Below are 23,466 nucleotides of genomic sequence, written 5' to 3' on the forward strand. Positions count from 1 at the left end.
GCAATTTTGCCACGATTTTTAACAAAAATTGTTCTGTTAATGTGACCTGTTGGTGACCTGTGGACACTGAAGGAGGGAAAGTGACCCCACTGGACTGCTACTATACACATCACCCAGCCCCAGAATATACTGCTGATCAGGGGGGAGTGAGGGAGGACATGGGACATCACTCACCTCACATGAAGCTGCTCTGTGTTCCGGAGGCCAGTCAGCTCTCGGCCCCCGTCCTCTCCAGTGCTGGGGGCAGAGCCATCATCAGGTACCTTCATCCCTGCTCTGCCTGTCTCTGCTAATGATACGCAGACCAGGAGCAGCGCAGGGATATCCTCAGCAACTGCAGCGGGCTCTTTACCCAGCCGTTCAGTCCGCCACTGGCCCCGATACTAGTACCGGGACATCCCTATTTTTTTTAAATTGGGGGGGGGCACAAGGGGGGGCACGGCCTGATCTAGGGGGGGCCATGGCCCCCTCTGGCCCCCCCTAGCGACACCACTGGCCGGGACCTGCCGGGTATGAAGCGAGTGCAGCTCCTCTGCTTGCTTCATGTATATGGACATAAATGAATGTCCTGGCAGGTTAAGTACCAGGGCACCAGAATGTACATTTACGACCCATGTCCTTAAAGGGTTTAATAAAACTTTAAATTTATATTTACCTTGATGCACTGGAGACTTAATTTTCTTTTGCAGTTTGGAAAATGTAACTCCTGCATGTGTTACTTACTTTTCCCTGTTTTGGTGGCTGTGAGCTATATTCTTAGTATATATAGTATACAGTCATGGCCGTAAATGTTGGCACCCCTGAAAGTTTTCCTGAAAATGAAGTACTTCTCACAGAAAAGGATTGCATTAACACACACAGCTAATTGGACATAATTTCACACCAAACTCCAAAAATGGTCTGGACAAAATTATTGGCACCCTTTCAAAATTGTAGAAAAATTATATTGTTTCAAGCACGTGATGCTCCTTTAAACTCAACTGGGGCAAGTAACAAGTGTGGGCAATATAAAAGTCACACCTGAAAGCAGATAAAAATGAGAGAAGTTCACTTAGTCTTTGCATTATGTGTCTGTGTGTGCCACTCTAAGCATGGACAACAGAAAGAGGAGACGAGAACTGTCTGAGGACTTGAGAACCAAAATTGTGGAAAAATATCAACGATCTCAAGGTTACAAGTCCATCTCCAGAGATCTAGATTTGCCTTTGTCCACAGTGAGCAACATTATCAAGAAGTTTGCATCCCATGGCACTGTATTTAATCTCCCTGGATGTGGACGGAAGAGAAAAATATATGAAAAGTGTCAATGCAGGATAGTCCAGATGGTGGATAAGCAGCCCCAAATAAGTTCCAAAGATATTCAAGCTGTCCTGCAGGCTCAAGGAGCATCAGTGTCAGCGCAAACTATCCATCGATGTAACAAAGCTGGATATGGATGCTCTAACTTGTGTGGCTGATGACTCGGACCATATCGGGGAGCGGAGTCTAAGGTGCCGCTGGTCTTCACCAGAGCACGCCACAAGGCAGGATGGGCTTGCTGCGGCAGGCGACACCCAGGTCTCTACCCCCGACATGGCTCGACCACACAGGTAGCTGGGCAAGGCAAGGTACAGGAGGATAAGGCAGTAGCGAAATCAACGTAGCAGAAGGTCAGGGCAGGCGGCAAATGTGCTGAGTCAAATAACGTAGCGCAAGGTCTGGGTACACAGACAAGGCAAACAAGCTATAGGGAACGCTTAATTTCAGGCTAGGGGCACTGAATATCCGGCAGGGAAGTGTGGGAGGTGCAGGGACTTTATAAGGTAGTGTCAGGTGCAAACAGTAATTATGGGCGTACTGGCCCTTTAAATCTCAGAGCTCCATCGTGCGCGCGCCCCCATCTCCTAGGAGCCGAGACACAGGAGAGGAAGCGGCAGCAGTGCAGGGTGAGTGACGGGCCGTGATGTGAATCCCAGCCCCGCCTGCAGCCAGCGACAGATGCACAATGCACTCATGGCTGGTGCAGGTGGCTGGAGCGCAGGGCATAACAGTCGACATTTAAATTAAATGAAACGCTATGGCAGGAGACCCAGGAAGACCCCACTGTTGACACAGAGACATTAAAAAGCAAGACTACTTTTTGCCAAAATGAATTTGAGGAAGCCAAAATCCTTCTGGGAAAAATGTCTTGTGGACAGAGGAGACCAAGACAGAGCTTTTTGGTAAAGCACATTCTACTGTTTACCAAAAATGGAATGAAGTCTACAAAGAAAAGAACACAGTACCTACAGTGAAATATGGTGGAGGTTCAATGATGTTTGGGGGTTGTTTTGCTGTCTCTGGCACTGGGTGACTTAAATGTGTGCAAGGCATCATGAAATCTGAGGATTACCAAAGGATTTTGGGTTGCACTGTACAGCCCAGTGTCAGAAAGCTGGGTTTGCATCTGAGATCTTGGGTCTTCCAGCAAGACAATGACCCCAAACATACATCAAAAAGCACCCAGAAATGGATGGCAACAAAGCGCTGGAGAGTTCTGAAGTGGCCAGCAATGAGTCCAGATCTAAATCCCATTGAACACCTGTGGAGAGATTGATGTTGGAGAAATTGATGTTGGGAAAAGGCGCCATTCCAATAAGAGAGACCTGGAGCAGTTTGCAAAGGAAAAGTGGTCCAAAATTGTGTCTGAGAGGTGTAAGAAGCTTATTGATGGTTATAGGAAGCGACTGATTTCAGTTATTTTTTCCAAAGAGTGTGCAACCAAATATTAAGTTAAGGGTGCCAATAATTTTGTCCAGACAATTTTTGGAGTTTGGTGTGACATTATGTCCAATCTGCTTTTTTCCCTCCCTTTTTTGGTTTAGTTCCAATTCCATTTACGGCCATGACATTATATATATATATATATATATATATATATATATATATATATATATATACACACACACACACACACACATTTTAATTTTCAAATGATTATAGCCAATTTTGGTACATTATTTTCTGTATATGTCTTTAGTTATATTCAACTGGTGGGTAAAACTGGTATCAGCTATAACAATATATTTGTCAACAGTGAGCCAGCTGAATTTCATAACAGGTTATAGTGGATAACTGACAAATACTGACACTACTACTAATACTGATACTATGCTGTATTGGTTTCAGATTAAAGAGGCAAGTTGCCCATTAAATAATGGAATTTGAGCAATTTATTATATTGAGAAAATTTGAAGGCATTTGGGTATGTTGTTGACTATGGAGCCTTGAGATCATATACATGTTAAATTATTATGGTTTATTAATATTGTATCTGCACACTTTTGTGGAAATTGTGAATATTGCTGGAGCTGCTGTGCATAGTGATTTGTTTGTTGGATATTGTAACAATCTGTGTTGATACCATGGATTTCATTTAGTTAAATTTCAGATTTGTAAATTACTTCTAATTAAAAATATTAATATTCCCAGTACTTATCAGCTGCTGAATATTACAGAGGGAATTTTTTTTATTTCTTTTCTGTCAGACCACAGTGCTCTCTGCTGACATTGTTTTCCACTACATTAAACATGCTTTGTGTGAATGTATATATATATATATATATATATATATATATATATATATATATATATCTAAAGAAAAAACAACAGCACTCCCAAGAACAATTGAATCAAATTCAGGGTGCAGGCCACTGAAAAAGAACCAAGTCCATGGATTTTTGTGCATCAATAAAAATTTAAAAATCAGTGCAGCACTCCCTCAAAGTAAAAAAAAAAGTAGATTTATTCCATCAGAAAATGTGACAAAAGCAGCGACGTTTCGATCCCCTCCAGGATCTTTTTCAAGCAACTAACAACAGGACTAAGGTGCCATTTATACACAAGTAACAGTTTTCAAACAATTAGTGCAATAAAGTGCAATCAGTGCAATTAAGGTACACTACAAAATAGTGCTAATCTATACATAGTGATACTATCATAGTGACATTCAACACCATCTCAATCCATACATGGTGCAATATTATGTGAATCGTTTAAGGATGTGACATTAAAAACATTAACAACCAGAGGAATAGGTTAATTGAATACAGTGAAGATACATTACTTGTTGATATGAATACCAGCGTGTGCGGACATTCCGGCATCCCAGAAACTCAGTCCGTGGAAGCCACACCCACTGTCTCATCATTACACCAATCCTAGTGCAGATGGACTGGTCACATGGTGTGTGCGGCGCCAAATGAATACGCGCATGCGCATAAAGATAACGGGATGCGAGATCCGCCATTATTGTATTGGGCATCAGTATTCGCAGCGCAACGCACAATATGCACATGGGCATAAATAAGCATTTACTATCTGAGGCAAATTTCCTTATACTTAGGGCTCATATTAGGTTATGTGTAATAAACAATTATAATGTGCAAAATACTGGTGGCTAGAGAATAGAGGGCTGTATATTCTCAAATGCATGGTATAGCATTATATAAGGACTATGTCGGGGATGGCAGCTCGTATATTGTAACTAGAGATGAGCGAATCAAACTTGACGAACTCGAATTCGTTACAAATTTCATAAAAAATTTGATTCGCAACGAATACGAATATCACCGCGATTCTATCGCATGAATCGCTTCATTTAACTCTATTTTACAGCGTTCCAGGTTATTGTAGAGCTAAGATGGCGGATCCACATGTGAGTACATGGGGCAGGGGATTATGGGAGGGCGGGAAACAGCGGCAGGAATGAAGGTAGGCGGGCTGACCCTGAATCACATGTGAGATGCAGCCTATCAGTGTTCACTGACCCCTGTGATGTCACAGCCCTATATAATCGGCGGCCATCGTGCCTCTCTTCATTTCATCTATGCACTCAGATGGAGAGGACAGGACTGTGTGTGTGTGAATAGCTCATACCACAGCGTTACACTGCAACTGCTAGTCACATCAGCATTAGGGAAAGACAGGAGTGCAGAGTGCTGTGCTGTTACTCTGAGAAGGATCATTGATAGCTAAACCTCCTATTCACGTTATTGAGCATTGCAGCAGAGAGGGGCAGATAGCTGTCAGCTGCCTCATACAGATCTCCAAGCTGCCTGAACTTTCTGAAGCATCTCATCTCCTCATTTTTCAGCACAATTGAGTTTATTTTTATTTGCTCCACAAATCTTCTGCTGCTCAGAATTGTGTGACAGAGTGCAATTTAGGGTTTAATCCCTGGATTTTTTTTTGTGGTGCTGCACTGTTGGGTCCTGCTGCTGTTCAGAAAAAGTCATATTAGTGTGGACTTTAGTGCCTTTTTACCATTTTTCACCTGTTACTCTGTCTCTGTGCTAAATTCAGTGTTATACCACACGTTATACACCTGCCGATGTATTAAAGACATTTTTTTTTTCCTGAGTACAAATACGCTTAACAGTGGCCTTATCATTGCAAAGGGCCTACATACAAGCAAATAGCGTACCATATACTACCTTTTTTTCTGTCTCTGTGCTAAATTCAGTGTTTTACCACACGTTATACACCTGCCGGTGTATTAAAGAAAATGTTTTTTTTTCCTGAATGCAAATACGCTTAACAGTGGCCTTATCATTGCGAACGGCCTAAAAACAAGCAAATAGCGTACCATATACTACCTTTTTTTCTGTCTATGTGCTAAATTCAGTGTTATACCACACGTTATACACCTGCCAGTGTATTAAAGAAAAAAAAGTTTTTCCTGAGTACAAATACGCTTTTTCAGTGGCCTTATCATTGCAAAGCGCCTACATACAAGCAATAGCATACCATATACCACCTTTTTTTCTGTCTCTGTGCTAAATTAAGTGTAATACCACACGTTATACACCTGCCAGTGTATTAAAGAAAAAAAAAGGTTTTCCTGAGTACAAATACGCTTTTTCAGTGGCCTTATCATTGCAAAGGGCCTACATACAAGCAAATAACGTACCATATACCACCTTTTTTTCTGTCTCTGTGCTAAATTCAGTGTTATACCACATGTTATACACCTGCCGGTGTATTAAATAATTTTTTTTTCCTGAGTAAAAATACGCTTAACAGTGGCCTTATCATTGCAAAGGGCCTAAATACAAGCAAATAGCGTACCATATACTACCTTTTTTTCTGTCTCTGTGCTAAATTAAGTGTAATACCACACATTATATACCTGCTGGTGTATTAAAGAAGAAAAAAAAAGGTTTTCCTGCATACAAATACGCTTAACAGTGCGCTCATCATTGCAAAGGGCATACATAGAACCAAGTAGTGTACTATTTATCCTGTATTTCTGTCTCGGTGCTAAATTCAGTGCTATTCCACACATTAGTATACACTGGCTTGTGTATACAATAAAAAAATAGTTTTTTTCTGCGTATAAATACGCTTAACAGTGCGCTCATCATTGCAAAGGGCATACATACAACAAAGGAGTGTACTATTTAGTAATTGTTATTCTGTCTAGGGCCTATATACTTTGAAAGGACAGCCGTAAGTAATCACCTGCTGCTGTTCTATACCCTCATAAACGCACTATGTATGTCAGGCAAGGAAGTGCCAGGACGTGCACAGAGAAGGGGCAGAGAACTACATACGTCAGGCAGAGTTGGCAGCAGACTTGGGGCGAGTGGCAGCAGGAGTCGCAGCAATAGGCCTGAGCTCCCGTTAACACCCAGCGGTCGTGTCGTCGACCCATCTCTCCTCGTCAATTGGTTTTCACACTCATCCCCATCATCACAAGCGACATCTGACAACCCCGGTCAAGAGTCGGTGGGTTCCTCAGACACAACCCTCAGTTGGCATGGCCCGGGAGCAGTCCCCGTAATCCCATTGCCTTTGTCCTATGCTGTTCCCTCTCCCAAAGAAGTATCTCATGCTTTGGGTTCAGCTCCACTATTTAGTGAGGATGATGTAATAGAGGACAGTCAGCATCTAATGGGCAGCCAAGAATGTTAGGAGACATGCGTCCCTTGCTCCGCAAGGCGGGCAAGTAGTGATGCGGAGAGTGACGTGGGAGGCGGTGTTTCAATTGTTCAGGGTCCTGAGGCAGACACTGTTGTGGAACACGAGGAGGACCTCAGTGACGTGCACACATCTTTTGATGATGATGAAGCTGATTGCAATTGGGAGCCGGGTGCAGAAGCCGGGGCTTCATCATCATCAGGAGAAGAGATTTGCTCTTTGTCTATGAGGCAGCAAGGCAGTAGCACGGTTGGCAATCAGCGTGGTGGTGGCAGTAGTGGAAATTCAGGAGCCAAACGTGCCAGGGGGAGACCACCTGCTTAGCGGCAAGCTACCATTCAGGGAGGTAGTGGAACAGGGGTTCCTGGAGATGGCGCCAATAGCAGTGAAATAGTGCGAACTGCGGGTAGGAAAATCAGCTACTCTGCGGTGTGGTTTTTCTTCGTAAAGAATCCGTAGGACCTTAGCGTAGTAACATGCATAATCTGTCGGCAGAAAGTGAAGCATGGCCAGGGTCCCAATCTCGGCACCACGGCCCTGCGTCAACACATGATTCGCCACCATAAAGCGGCCTGGGACAACCGTGGCTCTGAGGTAGTGGTCCAGGCTGCCGCATCACCAAATGGGCATCCGCTCCCTCCGTCATCCAGCCAAGGCTTCACAACCTCAGCCGAAGGGAGCATTGTGTCAAACCCTCCTTCTTGCGCTCCTGCTTCTTCCGCTCCTAGTCAGCCATTCCGCCAACAATCGATCGGCGAAGTCATGTCCAAGAGACAACAGTATGTGCCCACTCATCCAACGGTGCAGAAGTTGAATGTGCTCCTGTCCAAGTTTCTGGTGTTGCAGTCCCTCCCTTTCCAACTGGTGGACTCTGCAGCTTTCAGGGAATTGATGGCTTGTGCCGAGCCGAGGTGGAGAGTCCCAAGCCGTCATTTCTCTGCGAAGAAGGCAGTACCAGCCCTGCATAAGTTTGTACAAGAGAAGGTGGGCCAGTCCTTGAGCCTGTCGGTGTGTTCAAAAGTGCACGGCAGCGCCGACGTGTGGAGCTGTAACTACGGCAGGGACAATACATGTCTTTTACGGCCCACTGGGTAAATGTTGTTCCTGCACAGCCACAACAGCAACTTGGACAGGTCACACCGCTTCCTCCTCCACGCTCTGGCTCCCAGGCAGTTGGTCCTTTTACAGTGTGCGCCTCCTCCTCCTCCCCCGTGTCCTCGGCCTCCACTGCACATCCAAATCTCAGTGGCCCTTCATCGTACCACGTGTGTAGGGCACAGCGGTCTCAAGCCATCCTTCACATGGTTTGCCTTGGCGAACGGAGTCACACAGGGGAGGAACTGCTGAAGTTCATTAGGGAAGAAATCCGAGTATGGCTTACTCCACGAAATCTGGAAATGGGAACCATGGTGACCGACAATGGGAAGAACATTGTGGCCGTGCTGCGACAAGGAAGTGTGAACCATTCGCCCTGCATGGCACACGTGTTGAATCTGGTTGTCAAGAAGTTCATCAAGTCTTCACCCCATTTGCAAGACGTCCTGACAATGGCAAGAAAACTGTGCATGCACTTCAGCCACTCGTACACTACCAAGCACACTTTGCTTGAGCTGCAGCGTCAAAACGGTATCCCACAACATAGTCTCATTTGTGACGTTCCCACACGTTGGAATTCCACCCTCCATATGTTGGACAGACTATACGAACAAAGAAAAGCCATCAAGTATTTTTTTATGATACAAGCAGATAGGAGTACTCCCCTGTGTAACTTCAATGTGAACGAGTGGCAGCTCATACGTGACACCTGCCGTTTGCTGAGGCCCTTTGAGAAAGCCACATTTTTTGTTAGTCGCTCAAATTACGCAATGAACAACGTAATTCCACTCCTACATTTACTCCAAAAAATTATTGAAAACATGGCTGGTCATGGCAATGGAGATGTTGCGCCTACATCAGAAGGCTACATGAGTCCTGTGGGGGATGAACTGGAGGAGGATGATGAGGGGCAGAGCAGAGCACAGTTTACAGTGGATGAGATGGCCGGTGTTTCTGGTCATTGGACAGGAGAGGAGGAGCAGGAGCAGCCAGAGGAGCTGGAGGGTTATTACGAGGGAGGCGAGACAGAGGACCCAGACACACCATAGCAGTATGCAGTGGAGATGGAGGCAGGTAGTCCCAGCGAGTCACTGTCACAAATGGCACGATGCATGCTGAGTTGCTTGCGTAGTGACCCCCGAATTGTCAAAATTCATCAGCGCAATGACTTCTGGATCTCCACCTTATTAGACCCTCGCTACCGGCCCAGAATGGGGGCCTTTTTTACACCCACTGAGAGGGAGGACAAACTGACCTACTTCAGGGAGCTTCTACGTAGTCGGTTGGCCGATGCCTATCGGCCACATGGTCCATCCACTCGCAGGTCTGACTCGGGGGGCCCTCTGCGCTCACCTTCCACTGCCACGGCTGCTGGGGAGGGGAGGGGTGGCAGGAGCAGTACCGACTCAATCAGCAGCAGCCTGAGTCTACAGTTGCTGATAAGTAGCTTCCTTCAACCGCATAGTGAAGCTACTCATCAGCAGCAGGTGGACATGGAGCAGGACCTGAACCAGCAGGTGGTGGCTTACCTCGACATGACCCTGCAAACAACCGTTGAAGATCCGCTGGACTTCTGGGCAGCCAAACTCGATTTATGGCCGTAACTAGCAGAGTTTGCCCTGGAAAAGCTGTCCTGCCCGGCCAGTAGTGTGCCATCAGAGGAAAAGTTGTCCAGTTGCCCATAGCAACCAATCAGATCGCTTCTTTCATTTTTCACAGGCCTCTTTAAAATATCAAAGATGTGATCTGATCGGTTGCTATGAGCAACTGCACCACTCTTCCTCTGCACAGGTTTTGATAAATCTCCCCCCTTTTGGGAATGTGACTTACATCTGTGTTGGGAACAACAGATGGACTACTCTGTTTATTAATTTTGGCTTTTATATTTTACAGGAATGACGTACAGTACAACCAGAGGAATATATTTGTCTTCCTATTTTTATCTATACAATTAAGTAAGGATCTGGCCACATGGTGTATTAGCGGACGGGCTATTGTTTTTATAAATAAAAATGCACTTCATACACAATTATTTGATTGTATTTCATAATGAGTTTTTCACTATGAGATATTCAGTGGCTGTATGTGATATGCACGGATACCCTTGATAAGTAATTTCATTTTATTTTTATTATTGATTAAAACATTTTTTTTAACATAGTATTATGGAGGTGGGTCCCGCATGAATGTAACGGAGTTAAGTTTGGAACTAATGTAACAGTTAATCATGCTGGTTGTAATACTGTTTAAATATAGTTACCAGGAGGTTTGGGTAAGGACCTATTGCCTTCCAGTTGCCCCAAGGTTTTGGGGTTTGCTGGGTTGGCATTCGAAGTATGAATCGGAATTGCAACTATGCAACCGAAGTCATATTTGAGTTTGCCCACCCTTATCTCCAGTGATATGTTCATGTTCCGCATGTGAGCAGCTTTTGAGGTGGACACATATATTTCCTCCCAGTTCATTTTTTCATTTATTCTTTTCATAAATTTTTTTCCATTTATTAACATATTTTTTTTTTTTTTTTATAATTTTTTTCTTGTTTCCTTATTTTATTAGTCCTTATGTAAGGCTATACCATGCATTTGAGAATATACAGTCCTCTATCCTCTAGCCACCAGTATTTTGCACATTATATTTGTTTATTACACATAGCCTAATATGAGCCCTAAGTATAAGTAGGTTTGCCACAGATAGTAAGCGCTTATTTATGCGCATGTGCATATTGCGGGTTGCACTGCGAATACAGATGCCCAACACAATAATTGCGGAGCTCGCATCCCGTTATCTTTATACGAATGTGCGCATTCCTTTGGCATCGCACACACCATGTGACCAGTCCATCTGCACTAGGATTGATGTAATGACGAGACATCGGGTTCCACGGACTGAGTTTCCGGGATGCCGGAATGTCCGCACACGCTGGTATTCATTTCAACAAGTAATGTATCTTCACTGTATTCAATTAACCTATTCCTCTGGTTGTTAATGTTTTTAATGTCACATCCTTAAACGATCCACATAATATTGCACCATATATGGATTAAGATGGTGTTGAATGTCACTATGATAGTATCACTATGTATAGATTAGCACTATTTTGCACATGTTTTTTACATACTGTACCTTAATTGCGCTGATTGCACTTTATTGCACTAATTGTTTGAAAACTGTTACTTGTGTTTAAATGGAACCTTAGTCCTGTTAGTTGCTTGAAAAAGATCCTGGAGAGGATCGAAACATCACTGCTTTTGTCACATTTTTTGATGGAATACATTTTTTCACTTTGAGGGAGTGCTGCACTGATTTTTACATTATATATATATATATATATATATATATATATATATATGCGTGTGTGAGTATTTTTTTTCTGCACTCACTGAAAGCTCAGATGTGTAACTCTATCTATGCAGCCTTCTACTGTCACATACTTCATATCTGAAATATTCCATGGCTCTTTTGAGAAGACCGAGTCTGTTTCTGACAAAGGATTATTGAAATCATCAAAATAGGAATGTCAATAGAGAACTCCGTTTTATGCAATTTGGGTTTTAAATGGATATAAAATGTGTTACATATTGATTTATTTTCTTTATGCAAGGTCAAACAATAGAAACATGTCAATATGCCTTCAGCTTGAAAAACTTTTAAAACAGCTACAGATAGTAAATATAATGATTTCCAGTACAATATTCCACAAACAAGAATCATGTTTGGAATAACATCTTTGACCTGAAAAAAAGTAAAACATTTAAACAATTTAGATAAAAAGGTAAAACTGCTTTTGCATCGATCTGGTTCATCCTTAAACCCTTCCCTCTTTGGCAATTTGTAATTTCTGCACTTTTGTTTTTTCCTTCTAAAAATTATAACACTTTCAATTTTACACCTAAAAATCCATATGAGGGCTTGTTCTTTGTGGCAACAATTTTACTTTGTAATACCATTAATAATTTCACCACAAAATCTTCGGCAAAACCCGAAAAAAAATATTTGTGTGCAAAATTTTTAGCGGCTTCTGTTTCCACGTAGTGCAGTTTATGGTAAAAATTGCACCTTATTTATATTCTGTAGGTCCATATGGTTGCAAGGATGTCCAATTTATATAGGTTTGATTTTATTTTACTACTAAAAATAAATTTTAACTACATGCATCAAAATTAATATGTTGAAAAATGTCCTTCAGACCCCTATAACTTTTTATTTTTCCTTATGAGGGGCGGTATGAGGGCTCATTTTTTGCACTGTGATCTGAAGTTTTTATCGGTACCATTTTTGTTTTAATCTGACTTGATCGCTTTTTATTCATTTTTAATGGTATAAAATGTGACCAAAAATACGCTCTTTTGTACTGGTGGAATTTTTTTTACGTGTACGCCATTGACCGAGCGGTTCAATTAACAATATATTTTTATAGTTAGGAAATTTACGTACGCGGCGATACCACATGTTTATTTTTATGTACACAGTTTTTTTTATGGGAAAAGGGGTTGTTTCAAACTTTTATTAGGGAAGGGGCTATAAGATGCAATACACTGACCACTTACACTGATCAGTGCTATGCCACAGCATAGCATTGATTAGTATTTCTGCCGCTTGACTGCTCCGGCCTGGATCTCAGGCACGGAGCAATCATTCTTCAATTGGACAGCGAGGAAGCAGATAGGGATCCTCCTCACGTCCTGCAAGCTGTTCGGGATGCTGTGATTTTACTGCGACAATCCTGAACAGCACAAATGAACTAACTCGCAATGTTTACTTTTGTTTTAGACACGGTGATCAAGTTTGAACGCCGTGTCTAAAGGGTTAATGTCGGACATCAGCCCGTTCGGTGTATGCCATGGGTCCTTGTTGCTTATAGCAACCAGGACCCACCGGTGTGATGCGCTGTCACCTGCTGAACGTGCGTCATACCTCGGAAGCCACAAATGGACGTTAATGTACGTCCATTTGCGGTAAGGGGTTAAAATCTGTGTGTCCTTCACACAACCTGACACGAACACATAAAACACCTTATGTGTAGATGTTCCCGTTAAGAAAGCTTAGATGAAGCTGTACACTTTTTATTGGGTTGTATCTATGATTTATAGTGCACAAAATCATTGTTTACTATGTATTTTCTTCTTAAAAATGCATGGGCATTGTTTTTCTAATTACTGATCTTTTTGTTGATATCAATGAAGAAATTGCTAGTGAATGTTCATTCATCTTTTTTACTCCATAAGAAATACTCAAATGACAAATAGAGGATGTTCACTCAAGTTCTGTGCTGAATTTCCACAAGGAAGTTCAGCACAGAGTCCACATGCAGCCGTCTCCTCTTGAATTGATGCTTAAAAGGGTACTCTGGTGGAAAACTATTTTTGTAAATGAACTGGTGCCAGAAAGTTAAACCGATTTGTAAATTACTTCTATTTAAAAATCTTACTCCTTCCAGTACTGCTGTATACTACAGAGGATGTTCTTTTCTTTTTGAATTTCCTTTTTTTCTGACCACATTGCTCTCTGCTGACACCTCTGTCCATGTCAGGAACTGACCAGAGCAGGAGAGGTTTGCTATGGGGATTTGCTCCAGCTCCAGACACGGACAGAGGTGTCAGCAGAGAGCACTGTGGTCAGACAGAAAACAAATTAAAAAAAGAAATGAACTTCCTGTGGAGCATACAGTAGCTGATAAGTACTGGAAGGATTAAAATATTTAATCAGAAGTAATTTACAAATCTGTTTAACTTTCTGGCACCAGTTTATAAAAAAAAATAAAAAAAAATGTTTTGCACCAAAGTTAAACAGATTTTGTAAATTACTTCTATTTAAGTAATAAGATAAATAAGAGACAGCAAGCAAAATCATGTTAAATTTGTTTGTGAAAATGCGGCATGAAAATTCCACAGTGTTAACATGGTACAAAAGAATGTGGGTATATTTGTTAATGTACTTTAAATTGGCACTGTCAGATACAAAAACGTTTTATATGTTGTACATCGTGGCAAAACAGGAACTTTTTTTTAATATACTTCATAAGAAAATGTTATTACATTTTTATAGAAATTATGGCTTAAAAACTGGCCACTAAGGGTACCCATTCCTGCAGTTTTTTACTACACCGGAGCTCCACAGCAGCCATAAGCTGTTTCCCCCCAGTGCACTCCTAGCATCACTGATGCTGGAAGTGCTAGGAGTGCACGGGGAAAACAGCTTATGTAATAAAATGTTTTAAAAAGGTGCTAGACACATAAAAATTATTTATACATGTTCATGATTAGGTACTGAATAACACTCAGGCCCCCTGCATGGAGATAGCATACACCTTCACACATTCCCTCTCATAACATAAGATTGCCTTTTATGCCTTTTCCATGTAAGACATTAGGAAAACCTTTGCCTTTTCTTCTGTATACAAAAATTTCACAGTGATCTAAGTGAACCAAGAGCATATATATATATATATATATATATATATATATATATATATTCTATAGTAAAGGATTGATGTTCGTAAATGATTTAGATAAAATAAAGGAATGGTCAGAACTCTGGAAACATTTAATGTAGATAAATTGAAAAAATGCACCTAGGGCATAAAAACCCAAGGGCAGAATATATAATACTGTCCTAACCTCAGTATCTGAGGTAAAAGGGATTTAGGGGTATTTATTTCAGAAGACTTAAAAAGGTAGGCAGACAATGTAACAGAACAGCAGGAAATGCTAGCAGAATGCTTGGGTGTATATGGAGAGGTATTAGCAGTAGAGAGGGAAGTGCTTATGCACCAAAACACTGGTGAGACCTCACTTGGAGTAATGTGCACAGCACTGGAGACTGTATCTTCCATTTCTATGTAGTGCACTTTTCTGTAAAAATTACACATTATCTAATTTTTCTAGGTTTATATGATAAAAAATGATACCAAATTTGTATATGTTTTGTTTTATTTTATTACTTTAAAAAAATTATAATTTTTTGTACGAAAATTAGTATGCTTAAAATTGCCCTCTTCTGACCCCGATAACTTTTTTTTATTTTTCCATATACAGGGATGTATGAGGGCTCATTTTCTGTGCCTTGATCTTTATTTTTTGTCATTACTATTTTTTGTTGTGTTGGGACTTTTTGATCACTTTTTATTCATTTTTTAAGATATATATAGTGACCAAAAATACAGAATTCTGGACTTTAAGTGTACACCATTGACCTTGTGGTTCAATTTACATTCTAATTTAAAGGGGTATTCCTGGATTTTTTTTTAAATTTGACCATGCTACAGGGGCTGTAAAGTTAGTGTAGTTCATAATATAGTGTCTTTACCTGTGTGTGACGGTTTTCTCACAATTCTTCTGTGATTTTCAACCCAATATTTATTTTTAACAGCATACAAAATGACTGTTGTCTCAGAATTTCCCCAGCTTGCAATGTGGCCGAGACCTGACTCACTAGTCAACTGATGACAGGGAGCCTGTCTGCTTCAATGGGTGGCGGGATCAATCTGCAACTAATGCAATAGCTGTAGGCACACTGATTGAAAACCACAGGTCTTTTGAATGGATGCAGCTCATTTATCTTTCAATGGGTGGGGTGGCTGATGTGTGGGAGGCAGGAAAATGGAATTATGGGATTTGTAGTAAAAAAAAAAGTCAAACAGGAAATACCAGTTAACAAAAAGCTAGCTACAGTGTTATGGTAATCTCACAACATAGCTATTTAGGCCCAAGACAAGCACAGATCCTTCCTAAGCATGTCTATTACTGCCTGCCAGGTATGTACTAAAATCACCTTATGGTGGATAACCCCTTTAATAGTTCAGACATTTTCGACAACACTGCATGTGTTTATTATTGTTTACATTATTTAATTTAAAATATAGGAATAGGAGGGCAATTTAAACTCTTATTAGAAAAGGGGTTCACATTAACTTTTTTCAAACTTTTTTTATTTCCTTCAGGGGACTATTACATGCAATCATTAGATTGCATTCACTGATCAATGCTATGCCATTGCACAGCATTGATCAGTCTTATTGGCGCTCCATTGCTTAAGCCTGCCATGGCTGACTGGAGCCTTGGAGTGGTGATCGGACAGCAAGGAGCCAGGTAAGGGACTCACTGAGTATGAAGTGTACTCAACTTTTGAGAGCGCTTCATATAACGGGAGCCGTCAATGGATCTAAATGTACGTCCATTGGGGGAAATTCATCAATATTTGTCTATTGTAGACACAGTTCTACCCCTTTACACTTCTTATCTATTGTACACTCTTGCTCAGAATTTACTAAGGCTGTACACTCCTTTGATAAATCTTGTGCAAATATAGAAACGCCCCCCCCCCCCCTTACTCTACTACTCTACTGTACACTCCTTCTCTACCTCACAGGAAAAGTGTTCTATTGCTTTGAGGCCAGGATTCCAGTGAGGTTTTTTGTCCATCAGCAAAAAACGCCAGAAAAACTGTCCCAGATTTTTCCTGCGTTTTGTCAGTTTTTCTTGTGTTTTTTACTAGCGTTTTTGCTTGTGTGTGGAAACAAAAAAAATGGACTAAACTTTTTTGTTTTTTTTTCTTTGAAATTTAAATACGTGAATGCGGAGGACTAGGTCAGATTTGGTGGATTGCGACGATGAACAGCGTTTTTTTAAAATGTCTATAAAAGGGTTAACGAGGGCTGTGGGGAGTATTTTTTTAAATATCATTTTTTTTTCAATGTGTTGTGTTTTTTATAATTGAATTTTCAGGCTTAGTAGTGGAAGGAGTCTTGTAGACAGAATCCATCACTAAGCCAGGGCATAGCGTTAGCCCCCAAAACAGCTAGCGCTAACCTCCAAATATTACCCCGGTACCCACCACCACAGGGGTGCCGGGAAAAGCCGGTACCAACAGGCCCAGAGCGTCAAAAATGGCGCTCCTGGACCTAGGCAGTAACAGGCTGGCATTATTTAGGCTGGGGAGGGCCAGTAACAATGGTCCTCGCCCACCCTGGTAACATCAGGCTGTTGCTGCTTTGTTGGTATCTGGCTGATACTGAAAAAATGAGGGAACCACACACACTTTTTTTTATTTATTTAAAAAAAACAAACGCATAGGGTTTCCCCTATTTTCAGTATCAGCCAGATACCAATCAATCAGCAACAGCCTGACGTTACCAGGGTGGGCGAGGACCATTGTTACTGGCCCTCCCCAGCCTAAATAACGCCAGCCTGTTGCCGCCTAGGCCCAGGAGCGTCATTTTTGACGTTTCAGGCCTGTTGGTACGTCTCTTCCCGGCACCCCTGCGGCGGTGGGTACCGGGGTAATAATTGGGGGTTAGCGCTAGCTGCTTTGGGGGCTAACGCTAAGCCCTGGCATAGTAATGGATTCCGTCTATAAGACAGCTTCCACTATTAAACCTGAAAATTCAATTATAAAAAAACACAACACATTGAAAAAAAAATTATTTAAAAAAAAACACTCCCCCACAGCCCCCGTTAACCATTTTATTGAAATAAAAATAAATAAAAAGAAACGCTGGTCATCGTCGCAGTCCACCGAATCTAATGTAGTCCTCCGCATTCACGTATCTGAAATGAGAAGAAAAGAAAAACAAGAAATAAGGGTTAGTACATTTTTTGTGCTCTCCCCTGGGAAGAGCACACATAAAGCAGCGTGTTCCTAAACAGGGAGCCTCCAATTGTTGCTAAACTACAACTTCCATCATGGGGGGCTGTAGTTAAGCAACAGCTGAAGGCACACTGGTTGCAAAACACTGAGAGTTTGCTACTTAACTCAGTGTTTCCTAACTCGTGCACCTACAGCTGTTGCAAAACTACAACTCCCAGCATGTACGGTTTGTCAGTGCATGCTGGGAGTTATAGTTTTGCAACAGCTGGAGGCGCACAGGTAGGGAAACACTGAGTTAGGAAACAAGCAATGTTTCCCAACCAGTGTGCCTCCAGTTGTTGCAAAACTACAACTCCCAGCATGCCCAGGCAGCCAAAGGGCATGTTGAGAGTTGTAGTTTTGCAGCAACTGTAGGAGAACAGTTTGGAGACCACTGTGTAGTGGTGTCCAAACCGTAGCCCTCCAGATGTTGCAAAACTACAACTCTCAGCATGTCCAGACTGCCAAGGCATGCTGGGAATTGTAGTTCAGCAACATTTGAAGGGCCAATGTTACAGAAATACAACTCCCAGCATGCCTGGACTGTCTGGGCTTGCTGGGAGTTGTAGTTTTGCAACATCTGGAAGAGCACAGATTGGAGACCACTGTACAGTGGTCTCCAAACTGCGGCCCTCCAGATGTTGCAAAACTACAACTCCCAGCATGCCCAGACAGCCAAAGGCTGTCTGGGAGTTGTAGTTTTTAAACTACCAAAAGTAGCAGTGAAGAGCTTCACTGCTGCCTCTGATGCAGCCGCCTCCACTTACCAGCTGCTGCCAACCGCAGGGGAAATGAGCTTTACCCCCAAGTCAGCTCATTCACTGTGATTGGTTCACAGGGACCAATCATAGTGATCGCTGACCAGGACCATCGACATATGGTCCTGGGGGGTGTTGCAGAAGTTGTCCGCTGCTGGAAACAGCGGGGCTTCTGCCAGTTAACCCGTGCGATGCCACGCATCGCCGGGTTAACTGAATGCCGTTTATAAACGCGGATCACAGCAGATCTCCAGAATGATCTGCTGCGATCCGCATTTAAATTAAAAAGCCGGCGGTACATGCGGCTACATCGCGCTGCCACCGGCTCCTATATACAGTACACTGTCATAATTCATAATCCCCATCGGGAGAGGGGAGCTTTCATTGGAGAATAGCTATTGGCCAATCAGAGCTCTCCTCTCCTGGCGGAGAATTATGTCAGTCTATATAGAAGCCGGTGGCTGCGCGATGTAGTCGCATGTGCCGACGACTTTTACAGTTAATAAATGCGGATCGCAGCGGGTCTCTGGAGAATGACTTTTTATTCATTTTTTAATGGTATAAAAAGTGACCAAAATACGCTTTTTTGGACTTTGGAATTTTTTTGCGCGTACACCATTGACCGTGCGGTTTCATTAATGATATATTATTTATAGTTCGGACATTTACGCATGCGGCGAAACCACATATGTTTATTTTTTTTATTTACACGGTTTTATTTTTTTATGGGAAAAGGGGGGTGATTCAAACTTTTATTAGGGAAGGGGTTAAATGACCTTTATTAACACTTTTTTTTTTTACTTTTTTTTTGCAGTGTTATAGGTCCCGTAGGGACCTATAACACTGCACACACTGATCTCCTATGCTGATCACTGGCGTGTATTAACACGCCTGTGATCAGTGTTATCGGTGCTTGACTGCTCCTGCCTGGATCTCAGGCACGGAGCAGTCATTCGTCGATCGGACACCGAGGAGGCAGGTATGGGCCCTCTCGTTGTCCTGTAAGCTATTCGGGATGCCGCGGTGAAATCCGCGGCGGTCCCGAACAGCCCGACTCACTAACCGGGATACTTTCACTTTCGCTTTAGAAGCGGCGGTCAGCTTTGACCGCCGCTTCTAAAGAGTTAATACCGCACATTGCTGCGATCAGCGATGTGTGGTATTAGCTGCGGATCCCGGCCGTTGATGAGCGCCGGGACCGACGCGATGTGATGCGAGGTTGCAGCGTGACCCCGCTTCATATCGTGGGAGCTGGCGCAGGACGTAAACATACGTCCTGCGTCGTTAAGGGGTTAAAGGGGTATTCCAGGGAAAAACTTTTTTATATATATCAACTGGCTACAGAAAGTTAAACAGGTTTGTAAATTACTTCTATTAAAACATCTTAATCCTTTCAGTACTTATGAGCTTCTGAAGTTGAGTTGTTCTTTTCTGTCTAAGTGCTCTCTGATGACACGTGTCTCGGGAAACGCCCAGTTTAGAAGATGTTTGCTATGGGGGTTTGCTTCAAAACTGGGCATTTCCTGAGACACTGTGACACTGTAAGCTGTGACTGTGCTAACTTCACAGATCGAAAAATACATGTACAGCTAGCACCCAGTCCCTGGTAAAATTATGCTTCAATTTTTGCTGCAAAATATTAAAAGCGTCTTCAAAAACTGTAAATCTAGTACCACACACGCCAATATATTTTTTACTGCCAAAAATGTAGAAACAACATCAGCACTGTCATCTGATGACTTATATTTCTCATTGAGTACGCTCTCTGCTGTCACCGTAAAGCGTGTCAGTTCATACATTATTTAAACAGTACGTACATTATTTCACTAGTAAAACTATTTTTATCTCGCACAGTTTCACACAGGGCACCAGGAAGGAATAAGTTTTGTGCGGAAATTCTAATTGTCAGTAATCGCTTCTATAGTCCAATATAACACAAGTGAAACAAATACTTTAAAAGCAAAAAGGACTGAAGAACAAAACTTCATGGCTAGGTTCTAGGGTCAAGACTATTTGTCAAGTCATTACAAAAGGTTACAGCCCTTAAATGTAACTTTAGTTTGCAGTATTCAAGGTTGATTTCAATGGAAATGTCTACGCTAAATACAGAATGTGCTTAGAATTCTTACATTTCTAATATAAAGTTTTTTTTACATAAGCATCGTTGGTGGTTTCAGACCTAAAAGCATTATAACACATATTAGTATGTTCTCAAGAAAATCCTCATATTACTAAAACAATTGAGATTTTTAACCCCTTTCTACTCCATGCTGCAAACTGATGGCTCTGGTGGGATTTAGTTCCTACTCAGCATCATAAATATGCAAAACTAGAGTAAAGGAGTACTCCCGTGGAATTTTTTTTTTTTAACTCAACTGGTGCCAGAAAGTTATACAGGTATGTAAATAACTTCAATTAAAAAATCTTAATCCTTCCAATACATTTTATGGGCTGTATACTACAGAGGAAATGCTTTTCTTTTTGGATTTCTCTAATGCCACAACCACAGTGCCCTATGCTGACCTCTGCTGTCCATTTTAGGAACTGTCCAGAGCAGCATATGTTTGCTATGAGGATTTTCTCCTGCTCTAGACCATTCCAAAAATGGACAGCAGAGGTCAGCAGAGGTCACTGTGGTCATGGCATCAAAGAAATCCAAAAAGAAAAGCATTTCTTCTGTAGTAGATAGCCCCTAAAAAGTACTGGAAGCATTACGATTTTTTAATAGAAGTAATTTACAAATCTGTTTAACTTTCTGGCACCAGTTGATAAAAAAAAAAAAAAAAACCTTAAGGACCCGAGGTTTTTCCGTTTTTGCATTTTCGTTTTTTCCTCCTTGCATTCAACTCTTTCAATGTTGCACCTAAAAATCCATATGATTGCTTATTTTTTTGCGCCTCCAATTCTACTTTGTAATTACGTCAGTCATTTTACCCAAAAATCTATGGCGAAACCGTTTTGTAACTTTTGGGGGCTTCCGTTTCTACGCAGTGCATTTTTCGGTAAAAATGACACCTTATCTTTATTCTGTAGGTCCATACGATTAAAATGATACCCTACTTATATAGGTTTGATTTTGTCGTACTTCTGGAAAAAAATCATAACTACATGCAGGAAAATTAATACGTTTAAAATTGTCATCTTCTGACCCCTATAACTTTTTATTTTTCCGCATATGGGGTGGTATGAGGGCTAATTTTTTGCGCCATGATCTCAAGTTTTTAGCAGTACCATGTTTGCATTGATAGGACTTATTGATCGCTTTTTATTCATTTTTTCATGATATAAAAAGTGACCAAAAATGCACTATTTTGGACTTTGGAATTTTTTTGCGCGTACGCAATTGACAGTGCTGTTTAATTAACAATATATTTTTATCAATCGGACATTTCCGCATGCGGCGATACCATATATATTTACACTTTTTTTTATGGGAAAAGGGGGGTGATTCAAACTTTTAATAGGGGAGGGATTAAATGATCTTTATTCACTTTTTCTTTCACTTTTTGCAGTGTTATAGCTCCCATTGGGACCTATAACACTGCACACACTGATCTTTTACATTGATCAGTGGTTTCCCATAAGAAACCATTGATCGATGATTCTGCCGCTTGACTGCTCATGCCTGGATCTCAGGCACTGAGCAGTCATTCAGCGATCGGACAGCGAGGAGGCAGGTAGGGATCCTCCGGCTGTCTTGTAAGCTGTTCAGATGCCGCGATTTCGCCGCGAACAGCTCCCTGAGCTAACTGGCACGCTTTCACTTTCACCTTAGACGCGGCGTTCAACTTTGAACGCCGCGTCTAAAGGGTTAATAGCGTGCGGCACCGCGATCAATGCCGCGTGCTATTAGCCACAGGTCCCGGTCGTTGTTACAGGTCGGGCCACGCCGTGGCCCCGTGTTATAGATCGGGGGCGGACTCATGACGTACGTGTACGTCATGGTTCCTTAAGAGGTTAATGGTGTTTAGGAGATGGAGCAGTTCATTTATCTGGGCTCAGCAACTTGGGGCCTTGCACCAACTGAAGACAAAAATAAAGGCATCATTTAACCTGGTACTAGCAAGGTGTACCTAATAAAGTGTCCAATGAGTGTTTATCATAAAAATGATGGTAGAAATACTTTTTCCATTTATTCATGCTATGTTGTGTTTATATACTGTAAAAACAAACAAAGGGCCATAACACTGGCAGTTTTTTAACCTCTGTAGGACACATGACGTATATGTGTGCCCTGTGTCCTCTCCTGCTCTATGAAGCGCGCTCAGGAGCTGAGTGCTTTTAACCCCTTAAGGTCTTAAGGTTTTTCCATTTTAGTTTTTTCCTCATCACCTTATAAAATTCATAACGCTTTCAAGTTTGCACCTACAGAACTATATGAGGGCTTATTTTTCTTGCGCCACCAATCGTATTTTATAATGACCTCAATCATTTCTCTACAATATTTACGGCGAAACCAGAAAAAAAATGTTGTGGGCGAAATTGGAAAAAAAAAACGCCCTTTTGTAATTTTTGGGGCTTCCGATTCTATGAAGTGCACTTTTCTGTAAAAATTACCCCATATATTTATTCTGTAGGTCCATACAGTTACAAGGATACCTAATTTATAACAGTTTTATTTTATTTTACTAAATTTATTTGACTAAATTTATTTAAAAAAAATGTATAACTACATTCACCAAAATTAGTATGTGTAAAATTGTCATCTTCTGACCCCTATAACTTTTTTATTTTTCCATATACAGGGATATATGAGGGCTTATTTTTGAGTGTGATCTGAAGTTTTTATTGGTACCATTTTTGTTTTGATGAGACTTTTTTAACACTTTATTTAGGGTATACAAAGTGACGAAAAATATGAAATTTTGGACTTTGGAATTATTTTTTTTACGTGTACACCATTGAACGTGCGGTTTAATAAACTTTATATTTTTATAGTTAGGACATTTATACACGAGGCGATACTACATATGTCTATTTTTATTTTTTTATTTTACTTTTTTAATAGGAAGAGGGGGGTGATTCAAACTTTTATTAGGGAAGGGGT

This window comes from Hyla sarda, chromosome 1 (assembly GCF_029499605.1).
Source record: "Hyla sarda isolate aHylSar1 chromosome 1, aHylSar1.hap1, whole genome shotgun sequence".
Classification (NCBI taxonomy): Eukaryota; Metazoa; Chordata; class Amphibia; order Anura; family Hylidae; genus Hyla; species Hyla sarda.